Here is a 10,018-nt window from a genome sequence, read left to right on the forward strand (position 1 = left end):
CATAACTAAACAGATCAATATTTTTTTTCTTTTTTTCTTTTTATTTTTTAATTGAAAAGTTTTACAATACATTTTATCTTTAACAATCCCTCCCCCCTCCCTCCACCCAACCCTTCCTAACCCTCCCTAACCCTCCCCCCCTTCCCCCCTCCCCCCTCCCCGACTTCCCAGAGCTAAATACAAGGTATAAAAGTAAAAACAATAATAAACAACCATATGTTAACAACAATAAACTATTAAGTCTATCGCACTCTAGCTCATATGAAATGACTACAAGCAATACTAATATCACATAAAAAAACTTATACAAATGCTAAATGAAACTTTTTACTCCCATATTTGTTCTGGATATAATCAATCCACTTTTTCCACTCCATAATATAACGTTGTTGCGAATGGTCTTTCAAATAAGCCGAAATCTTTGCCATTTCCGCCAGGTCAGAAACTTTTAGAGTCCATTCTTCTATAGTCGGCAGTTCTTCCTTCTTCCAATATTGACCTACTAAAAGTCTTGCTGCCGTAATTAAGTTCAGCATCAACTTGGTGTCCACAACAGTAGTATCCGTAATTATGCCCAATAAGAACAATTGCGGACAAAACTTTATCCTTTGCTTAAATATCTTCTGCATATTCCACCAGATTTTAATCCAAAAAGCTTTAACCTTTTTACAGGTCCACCATATATAGATCAATAAATTTTTTCAATTAATCTCTCACAACTGTTGGCATGATAGTAGTATCATAGTAAAACATTCAGAAAATCTGCAGTTGGTGCTTTAGTTCCCAGGGTCTTAATTTACCTTCTGTGGGAGAAAGGTTGGAGACAGCTCGGGAATGACTATGAGAACCAAAGACCTGTACATGGTATAAGGGTCCAATACATTACTCACTTTAGATGTGGTTTTTATTTTGGGGCAGCCAATGTGATCTATAATTTTGGGACATTGATATTATGCTTTGCCATGGTCAAAAAACTCCTTGATTACTATAAAGTGACCTCTAGCTTACTGAACATTTTATTATTAATTCATCATGCCATAACTTGATAAAAAAGATCTGGTGCCATACCACTCATGAATTAGATGTGCCTATCTTAACTGATCTGCCCCAGGCACCTAATGGAGTTCCAGTGTGGTGGCTGAGGTTTCAGTATTTTCATCTAGTTACTTACATGCATTCAGGACTTTGGAACAGGTGGGCTGTAATCTACCCTGAAACTGCTAGATTTGCTAGTTCTGCTCCTGTATCTAATGTAAAGAATTAAACAAATTAAGCTTTTGCTGTCAGCTTTAAAATAATAATCTCGTACATACTCAATTGAAAAAGCATAGAAGGGAGTTGTATTTCATTATTTCATTGTTATACTTCATCTTCCTATTGTTACAAAATTTTGCAAAGCCAGTACTCTGGTTTTGATAAACAGGGAGGGAAATGGACGGTTATGAAATATAAATAAATAATCTTACTATTATGGGGAAAAACCCTACTTAATAATTAATACAAAACTTCAGGTGCTTGTGCCATGATGTATATTTTCAGCAATAGTTGTATTCTTTAGTTTGAGTTGGTGCAAATAACAACAGTGAACTGACAACTGACAGTAAATCTCAACTCTGTACTCAAACGGAAATACATCAAAGGTTTTGAGGTTCTCTGAATATTTTTTTCCATTTCTGAAAAGTTGAATGTATATTTATCAGTTTCATTCCTCAGTTTTGTAACTTTTGCACAAAATTTTCTGTGTTGTGAAAAATGCTGAAATCCAGACAAATTCCTGTTATCAGAATGTAAAATAATTTATTTATGCAGAACTGACATTTAGTTTTTTAACAATTATATTGACTAAAATTGGATACAAGGTTGAGTCAGGAAATTTGTCTGCAATAATTAAATTACCGGTATAATATGTCAGTAATTGAGGTTGGAAGTTTAATAGAATATTCCTTGTTTAAACTAAGTTTACAGCCATTAATAAATACTAGAAGCTCTTTGATAATAAATAAAGCTAGTTAACTAGTTAGTGAATGTAAAATATTCCCAATTAAACATAAATAAAATATAGATACATATAACCGATATATTTACATATAGTGCTTTCCTGTTTCTTTGCAAACTATTGCATTCATTTAATTGTAAGACTAGATACCGGTGAGCAGTGCTTTTTTTGTCATAGAATGCGCCGGAATGGCGTTCCGGCACTTTTTTTCGATGGAGTTTGTGAAAATAAAAAAAGTTCAGTCAGACCTTCCAACTTTTCACAAAAAAAAAAAAAATCTCACAAGCATTTGGAAGGTCTGACTGAACTTTTTTTAGTCCCACAAACTCCCTTTCCTGGCAGCAGAAGAGAAATGCACCAGAGCTGGAAAGCAGGTTAGCAAAGAAATGCTTCAAGAAGAGGGAGCAGCTGCACTGGGAGGAGAAATGGCAGGAAACGGGGCTGCCGTTTCCAGAAGGGAAAAGGGAGACGTGGGGCAATGCAGGGCAGCAAGCAAGTGCTGTTCTCTGCTCTGCATCCCTGCGAGAGCCGCTGCATTCTCTGTTCTCTGTGAGACAGGCGACAAAGGACTGGCGGTGGGAGGCAGTGGGGGAGGCTTGTGCCGCTTGGTCATGGCAAAAGCCACAGGAGAGTTGGCAGAGGACAAGGAGGCAGCAGCTGCGCCCAGGCAGGTGTTCTGTGGGGCAAAGCTTAAAGAAAGCCCCTTCAGTGGCGCACAGTGGCAGCAGAGCTGTTCACTGTCACTTCCCCCAGGCTCTGTGAAAGGCAGAGGGGGACCGGGCCTACCCACCCATCCCATCCACCGTACCATGGTAGTCCGGCTCAGGAGGGGAATGAAAGGTCACCGATCAAGGAATGGCCTAGGCCAGGGGTGTCAAACTCAATTTCACTGAGGGCCGCATCAGCATTGCGGTTGCCCTCAAGGGGCCAGGTGGGTGTGGCCAGGGTGGGTGTGGCCTACTGGGTGGGCGGGGCTAGGGTACGTATGGCCTACTGGGTGGGCATGGCCAGCTCTACATCGTTCGCATCAAGGGTGCCTATGGGGGCCTGGGCAGGAGTAGGACAGATCTGAGGGTCTATGGCAGAAGGAGGGTTTCTGGGCCAGGGCCAAGGCAGTGGGGGCCATTCCCTCACTGTTTCCAGGAAGGCTTTGCGGGCCACATGAAACCACTTCGTGGGCCGGATCCGGCCCCCGGGCCTTGTGTTTGACATGTCTGGCCTAGGCGGGGGCTGAGTTCCGACACCTTTTTTTCTTACAAAAAAGGCACTGCCCGTGAGGGTATTTTAAGATTTTCTGTTAATAACATACTCTATATACAATCTATACAGCATTTATTTCCACTTTCTCTGATATATCAAGAAGTAGGATAGTTCTAGGGCCGTAGTGGTGAACCTATGGCACGTGTGCCACAGTTGGCATACAGAGCCCTCTCTGTGGGCACGCGCACTGTCGCCCCAGACCTAAGCTTTCAGCTGGGTTTTATAAAACCTTTTCGCTTTAGGCCTCCACCGCCATGTGCCAAAAAAAAAGGTTCAATCAATCAATCAATTTCAACTTCTTGCAGGGAAAAAAAAATGATCTCTCAAAGTTGGAACTGATTGATTGAAGTTTTTAGTCCCACCTAGTCTGCGGTTACCACTGCAGCCACGCCTACCCAACTGGCCACACCCACCCAGCACCTGATGATACATAAGTGGGTTTTGGGTTGCAGTTTGGGCACTCGGTCTCTAAAAGGTTCACCATCACTGTTCTAGGGTAACTTTAATTTTATTAGATTTATATACCGCCCTTTCCTGAAGGCCTCAGGAATAGCACTTGGCTGAAGACTGTACTGGACCAAAAATGATAATTATCAGTTCATGTAAATTCATGAGGGAGGGGCAAAATTCTCAGCAACGCATATTCTAACAAGATGGAAATTTCTTCATAGCTCTAATTAATGGTTCTCTACTATCCACGTCCTTCAGGATTATAATCTTTTGTGCAATCTGAAATGATGTCTATAGAAATTCTCAATCATCCAGTGCATGGTTGTCCCAAAAATGCTTTTCCAAAAGGCAACTGGACTTTCTTGTTTTTTTCCTTGAAAGTTTCCCTTTTCATCCAAGAAGCTTCTTCAGTTCTGATGAGAAGCGAAATGTTTTCAGGGGGAAAAACCAAGAAATTCCAGTTGCCTTTTGGAAAAGCACCTTTAGGACAATCTGAAATGATGCTGAACCAGATAAATATATTTTAAACCTGAATTGCCTCTGAATACATTTCTTATTGATAAGTAGCCTGTATTAGATACTCAAATAATACACAACCTTTCCATACCCCCTTGCTCCATACCTACCAGCTGGGTAATACATCAGAAGCCTTGTAAGTTATAGCGTTTACATACTTTTCAATAGCAAAAGCTCTCTGGATAATTTAAGGGGGAAAAAATCATATACCAGAACAACAGTCTATATGGTACAACAAATAGGGTTGCAACACCTAGGAAAATAAAACAATAACTACAGAATGTTTATAATGGTAGATATTTGTAGGAAGAATAGACACCTCCTTAAATCAAACATTGCCACTTTAACCCTAACCCATAGAAATAAGAAATTACTCATACATGCTACATGAACAGCCATGTTTTCTAGATAACCTTCTCCTTTGACTCATAAGTGTTGTAAACTTGCATTTTTAAAAACAGAGCATAGAATAATCCAGCAGAGGGCAACACCAGTCTTTCAAATTTCAAATTCATACACTGTAAATCTAAAAACTTAATGTTTCCTATGATGTTATGTTCACTTGCTTCTAGTGCAGACATGTCAAACTCGCAACATTATGTGACGTCGTGTGACGTATCAGAGCTTTTTCCCCATTGCTGGCAATGGGGTGGGTGCAGTTTCCTTGTGATGCGTCCGGCCCGTGGGCTGGCAGTTTAACACCCCTGTTCTAGTGGCAAGAGAAATTACAGATGAACTGATAATTTCTAAGAAAAACATCAGAACAAAGCCTGTTTGTAATATCTTGTATATCATTTTAAAAAGAATATAATGCTATTTCACCACTGACTGTTTATGTATTACTTCGTTATAATTTTTATGTCTTAATCTTTTGTTCAGAAAACTTGAGCAACCTAATCAATTTTCATATCAAATAACTGATCATTTGTAGACTGCCTCTTATTTTAATATAGGTTAAATTGTTATGTTGGATTTTGTTTTTTACTCTGATTTGTAAGAGTTCAATCTTATACATTAAAAAGAGAGAAACTACAGTATCTGGACTTACTAGTATTGGTGGGATTCAAACATGTGAATGGATGGATGCCGCTTCCAGAAGTCCATTCTGGGCCTGGGCAACAAAAAATTAGCTACCGGTTCTGCTGAAGTGGTGCAAACTGGCTGAATCCCACCACTGCTTACTAGATATCTATTCTTTTATATTACCTGTTTCCTGGATGTAGCTATCAGCAAGGACACTGAATAATAAAGTTGCAATCTCAAATAACCAATAGATACTTTAGGGCAGATATGTCAAACTTGTGACATCATGTGACATAATGCAACGTATCAGGACAGCTTTGCCATTGCCGGCAATGGGGTGGGCGTGGCTTCCACGTGACACATCCGGCCCATGGGCTGGCAGTTTGAAACCCCTGCTTTAGGGTATTTCCAGAAATACCATGTAGACACATAATGGCGCTAATAAAGACATACTGTCAGGTCCACGATTCATACTCTGGTGTCCTGCCATTATGCTGAGGGGGGAGGGGGGATGGCATGCTTGGGATTTTTTACTTCTGCTGTTCACTTGGGAATTAGAGAGGGGGATTATCTTCAGAGTTGGGACATGCTCCTTCCCAGCTGGTTTTTGCCAGGTTCTAAGGCCATCGCACCTTGAGTGTGACCTATTATCTGCCTAGCACCTCAGCATTCTCAATCATCTTGTTGGCATTGCATTGGCTGCCAGTGGACTGGTCAGGAGGGTTGGGATTGGGATACCAAACAAATTGCTTTATGCTTTGGGTGGGACTTTCAGATTCTGACTGACTTTACTGCATCCATTTCCCCTCAGTAAAAGTTCTTTTGATTCAACTCGATGGATTCAAGAATCTTACTTTCCTGAGGGAGCCCACTGGGACAGGTTTGATGCATACCTCCATATACATAATTATTTGCAAATTTGCAAAAAAAATCATCTGTTTACATTTTGACAATGTGTACATCATTCACGGCAAGCATTATATTGTAATACTTCTGTAAGAAACCGTTTTCTAACCAGCATTTTAGTATAAACAGCATTTTAGATTTTAATTTTTCCTAAGCAGATAAATGGGGATTCCCTGTAATTTTCAGTAATATTTAAAAGGTTTCAAGATTTTTGAAAGATTTGTCCCAGTGGAAATCAGGAAAGATTCAGGCCCTTGCAGGAGAAACAGCCAGTGAGCCTTCAGGGGAAGAAAAGAGACACTCTAGAACAGGACATAGGATTATGATTATCTCTAAAGGGCAGAGAAAATGCAGCTGTTGGCTATGAGAAGACAAAGAGAAAAGATATAGTAATTGGTTCTGATAATGTTCTTTTTAGTCAATGAAGATCAATTGGGGGAAAAAACCAAATAAAATTGAAAATGAATGATTGGTTATACCCATTGCCAATACTTATGTGAGAAGTTTGGACTCTAGAATTATGGTGTATATTACCTAGATTATGACTTGCTGGCACAAAATTAGTTGCACCTACTAAGGGTTGTTAAAATCATTTACAGTATGGCTGAAATATGGTTACCTTCTGTAGGAGTTATGGAGTAAATCCTGAACTAATGACCCCATATTTTAAGTGAAAGTGTTTATGTAATGCAACCTATTAAACCACTCAATGAAAAATCAGAAATAACACACCATGACTTTTGTTATTTATACTGATGCCTAGAATTTGGGAAATAAATAAAATACTATTGGGTTAAATTTCGGATAAAAATGAATGTTTTGCTACAATTACATTTTTATGTCAAACAATACCTGTTTTCACAATTGATATACTATTCAAATAATGGCAAAATGTAAATTTGTATGGCATGGGGGAAAAACCACATTTTAAATTTAAAGTGTTACAGAATGCAAAGTAAAGAGGACAGGGATTTGAAATTGTATTTTGCAGCTTATCTGGAGTAAAGAATGGTTGTTGCTGAGAACAAGAGTCTTTTAGAGTTAGAAAGTAATTAATTATCTGATGTTCGGATAGCATGGATATTTATAGTATAAAATAAAGTTAAAATTAATGTAGCTTTTAAAAATCATTTTATTGGATATGTTATACTGATAATATGGAATAGATATAAACCCAGATTGTGTCTGAAAACATTTCTGTGGACCTCAGCTCAAGAAGCATTTCATAGAAGGGAAAGGCAGCCAAGGACAAATTGTTGACATACTGGAATTATTTGAAAATCATCAAGGGGAATTTAAATTAAATGTAGAGAGCAACTAGTAGGAAAAGGTCACAGCTATCAATGGTTTTCCTATTTACACTTATCAAAAATATTCAAAATAAACAAAAAGAGTTATGGAACAAAGTAGGATAGAATTTGAAGTACAATTCTTCAATTGCTAAAATTGCAGACATGCAATTGCTAAAATGTATAAACTTTTGTTGAATTTTGAAACAGGAAGAACAGATTAAAAGATATACAATAAAGTGGGCTAAGAATTTTCCTATAATATACAGATGGATCCAGTGCTTTTTTTGTAAGAAAAAAGGTGCCGGAACTCACATCTTGTTAATCTTTTATTTAAAAAATTATATATTCAGTTCTTAACATAAATTTAATTTATTGCATTTAAGGCAAATGTCCATAGTAAATTTTAAACTGAAAATTAAAAAAAGATTTTCAATACAATAATTTTTTAAAATAAGAAATTATTTACCTTTCGCACATAGTCAATCACTGTACACACACCCACACGTCAGTTGTGTAACAAAACATAACAGTCGCCGCCCGCAGTAAGCACTCAGTGTGCGACCACACGACCAATCACAAGCCGAGCAGTGCCACAAGCCGAGTAGCGCCATCACAACCAGCGCGAAGTACGCATGCATCGGACTCCACACAAGCAGCCCGCATGCATCATTTTAATTATTTTGCCACTGACCTATTACACTCGACAGGGCGATTCAAGTCCATGTGGATCAAACATCTAATTTTTAAAAATTACTTTTAAAACTTGGAAAAATCTCTCAAAAAAGGTGCCAGAACTCCGTTCCAGTGCGTTCTATGACAAAAAAAAGCACTGGATGGATCAATGGAAAATATGTGGCGAAAAGGTTTGAAATTTACATTATATTATGATCTTAAAGAGAATGTTTATAAAATGATATACGGTTGGTACAGGACATGAGAGAAATTATCTCAAATGTATAAAAGCACTTTAAATATATGTTGGAAATGTGAACATGAACATGGATTCAAATATATACATTCATTCAGAGGATTTTAAATATTCAATTGAAGAGAGAACTTTTCCTTTTAGGATTGATAGAGTTAGAAAAGATACATATAAGATTATTTCAATATATGACTATTTGTATTGCAGCAAGATTATTATATGAACAAAAATTGAATGATTTCACACTATTGTACCCACTATGGAGGAATGTTTGGTGAAATTGATAGATCTTGCCGAGATAAACTGATTTTGACTTCTTGAGTTAAAGGAAAGACAATGGCTACATTTATTGGTGACTGGAAATTCCTTATGGACTTTTCGTGTAAAAATGAAAAACTTCTGATTTATAGTTTTGATGACTAGATAGGATAAGATTATGGAAAGATGCAACTTCAGGGTTGCATGATGCAACTTTAGATATACTGTACATTTGAAAGAGATCTTGGAATAATAGTTGGCAGTAAACTAAATCAGAAGGCAAATTCAATTTTAGGGGACATCTAAATATAGTTTCTAAATAATTTAAGTAATAATCTATGTCATTTTTTCTTAAAGTGTGATTTGAGCACCCCTGAGGGTTCTCCAAATCCCTCTCAGTGGTCTAGGAAATCAAAATTAATTGCCAGATATTGACATTATTTGCAAAAATGTAAAATAATATCAATATTCTCATTTTTTGTTAAAAATGTTTTCATGAAAAATATTTTATATAATACATAAAGTCTTATTATAGTTGTTATATAATTTAAATAAATATGACCTATTAAATTGATCAATGCAACAATGTTAATTTTAATACGGTAAATATCAATAAATTTAATCCATACAAACAAAACCTCTTTTGTGATCCTCCATAATATTTAAAATTGGGAAGGAATGCTTGGAGCAAAACATTAAGAAACTGCTATGTATTGGGCTCACTTGTAATACCACGTGGTTAGCTGGAGCAGCTAACGGCTCTCCAGCAACCCAGACTCCAGGTCTCCAGTGCTGCTATTGGCTGTCCCTAGGCAGCAATGGTTGCTTTAAACCTATTGGCTGCCGCCTAGGGGCTAGGCTATAAATTGCTGCTAGTTGCAGCCCAATTCTCAGTTCAGATTCTGCAAGCAATAAACCATGAGTTTTCCTGAACTCACTTGCATCGTCTTCTTTCCTGCGCGAAGAACCCGCGACATAACAGAAACATTATTTTACATTATTCTATGTTAGTCAGGCCCTTCAATGTGCATTCTTTCCAATTCTTTAGAATTGTCTGAGAGAGGATATGCTGATCTGTTCCCACTGCTTCTTTAGAACTTGGAATAAAAACTGATGATTAAGGATGAAATATTGATAATTTGTGTAATGTATTGGGCTTTGTCTTGCTCAGGGAATTGTTCTGAACCAGCCCTCTTCTGGCCTTGTAAAGGCAAACCCCTATTTAGAAAGAGGAGACTGGAGAGCGTCCAAGGCTAAAAGGCATCCGCCAAGATTTATTACGCAGTTAACAAAAACACTAGAGCTTGTCTTCTCAAGCGGAAAAGTTGCTTTCAGCAACCAGCCCCTCCCCAAACACTCCTTTTATAGAGAGCTCAGGGCGTGGTCTCCCTG

This window comes from Vipera berus (genome assembly GCF_964194415.1).
Source record: "Vipera berus genome assembly, chromosome: 5".
Taxonomy (NCBI): domain Eukaryota; kingdom Metazoa; phylum Chordata; class Lepidosauria; order Squamata; family Viperidae; genus Vipera; species Vipera berus.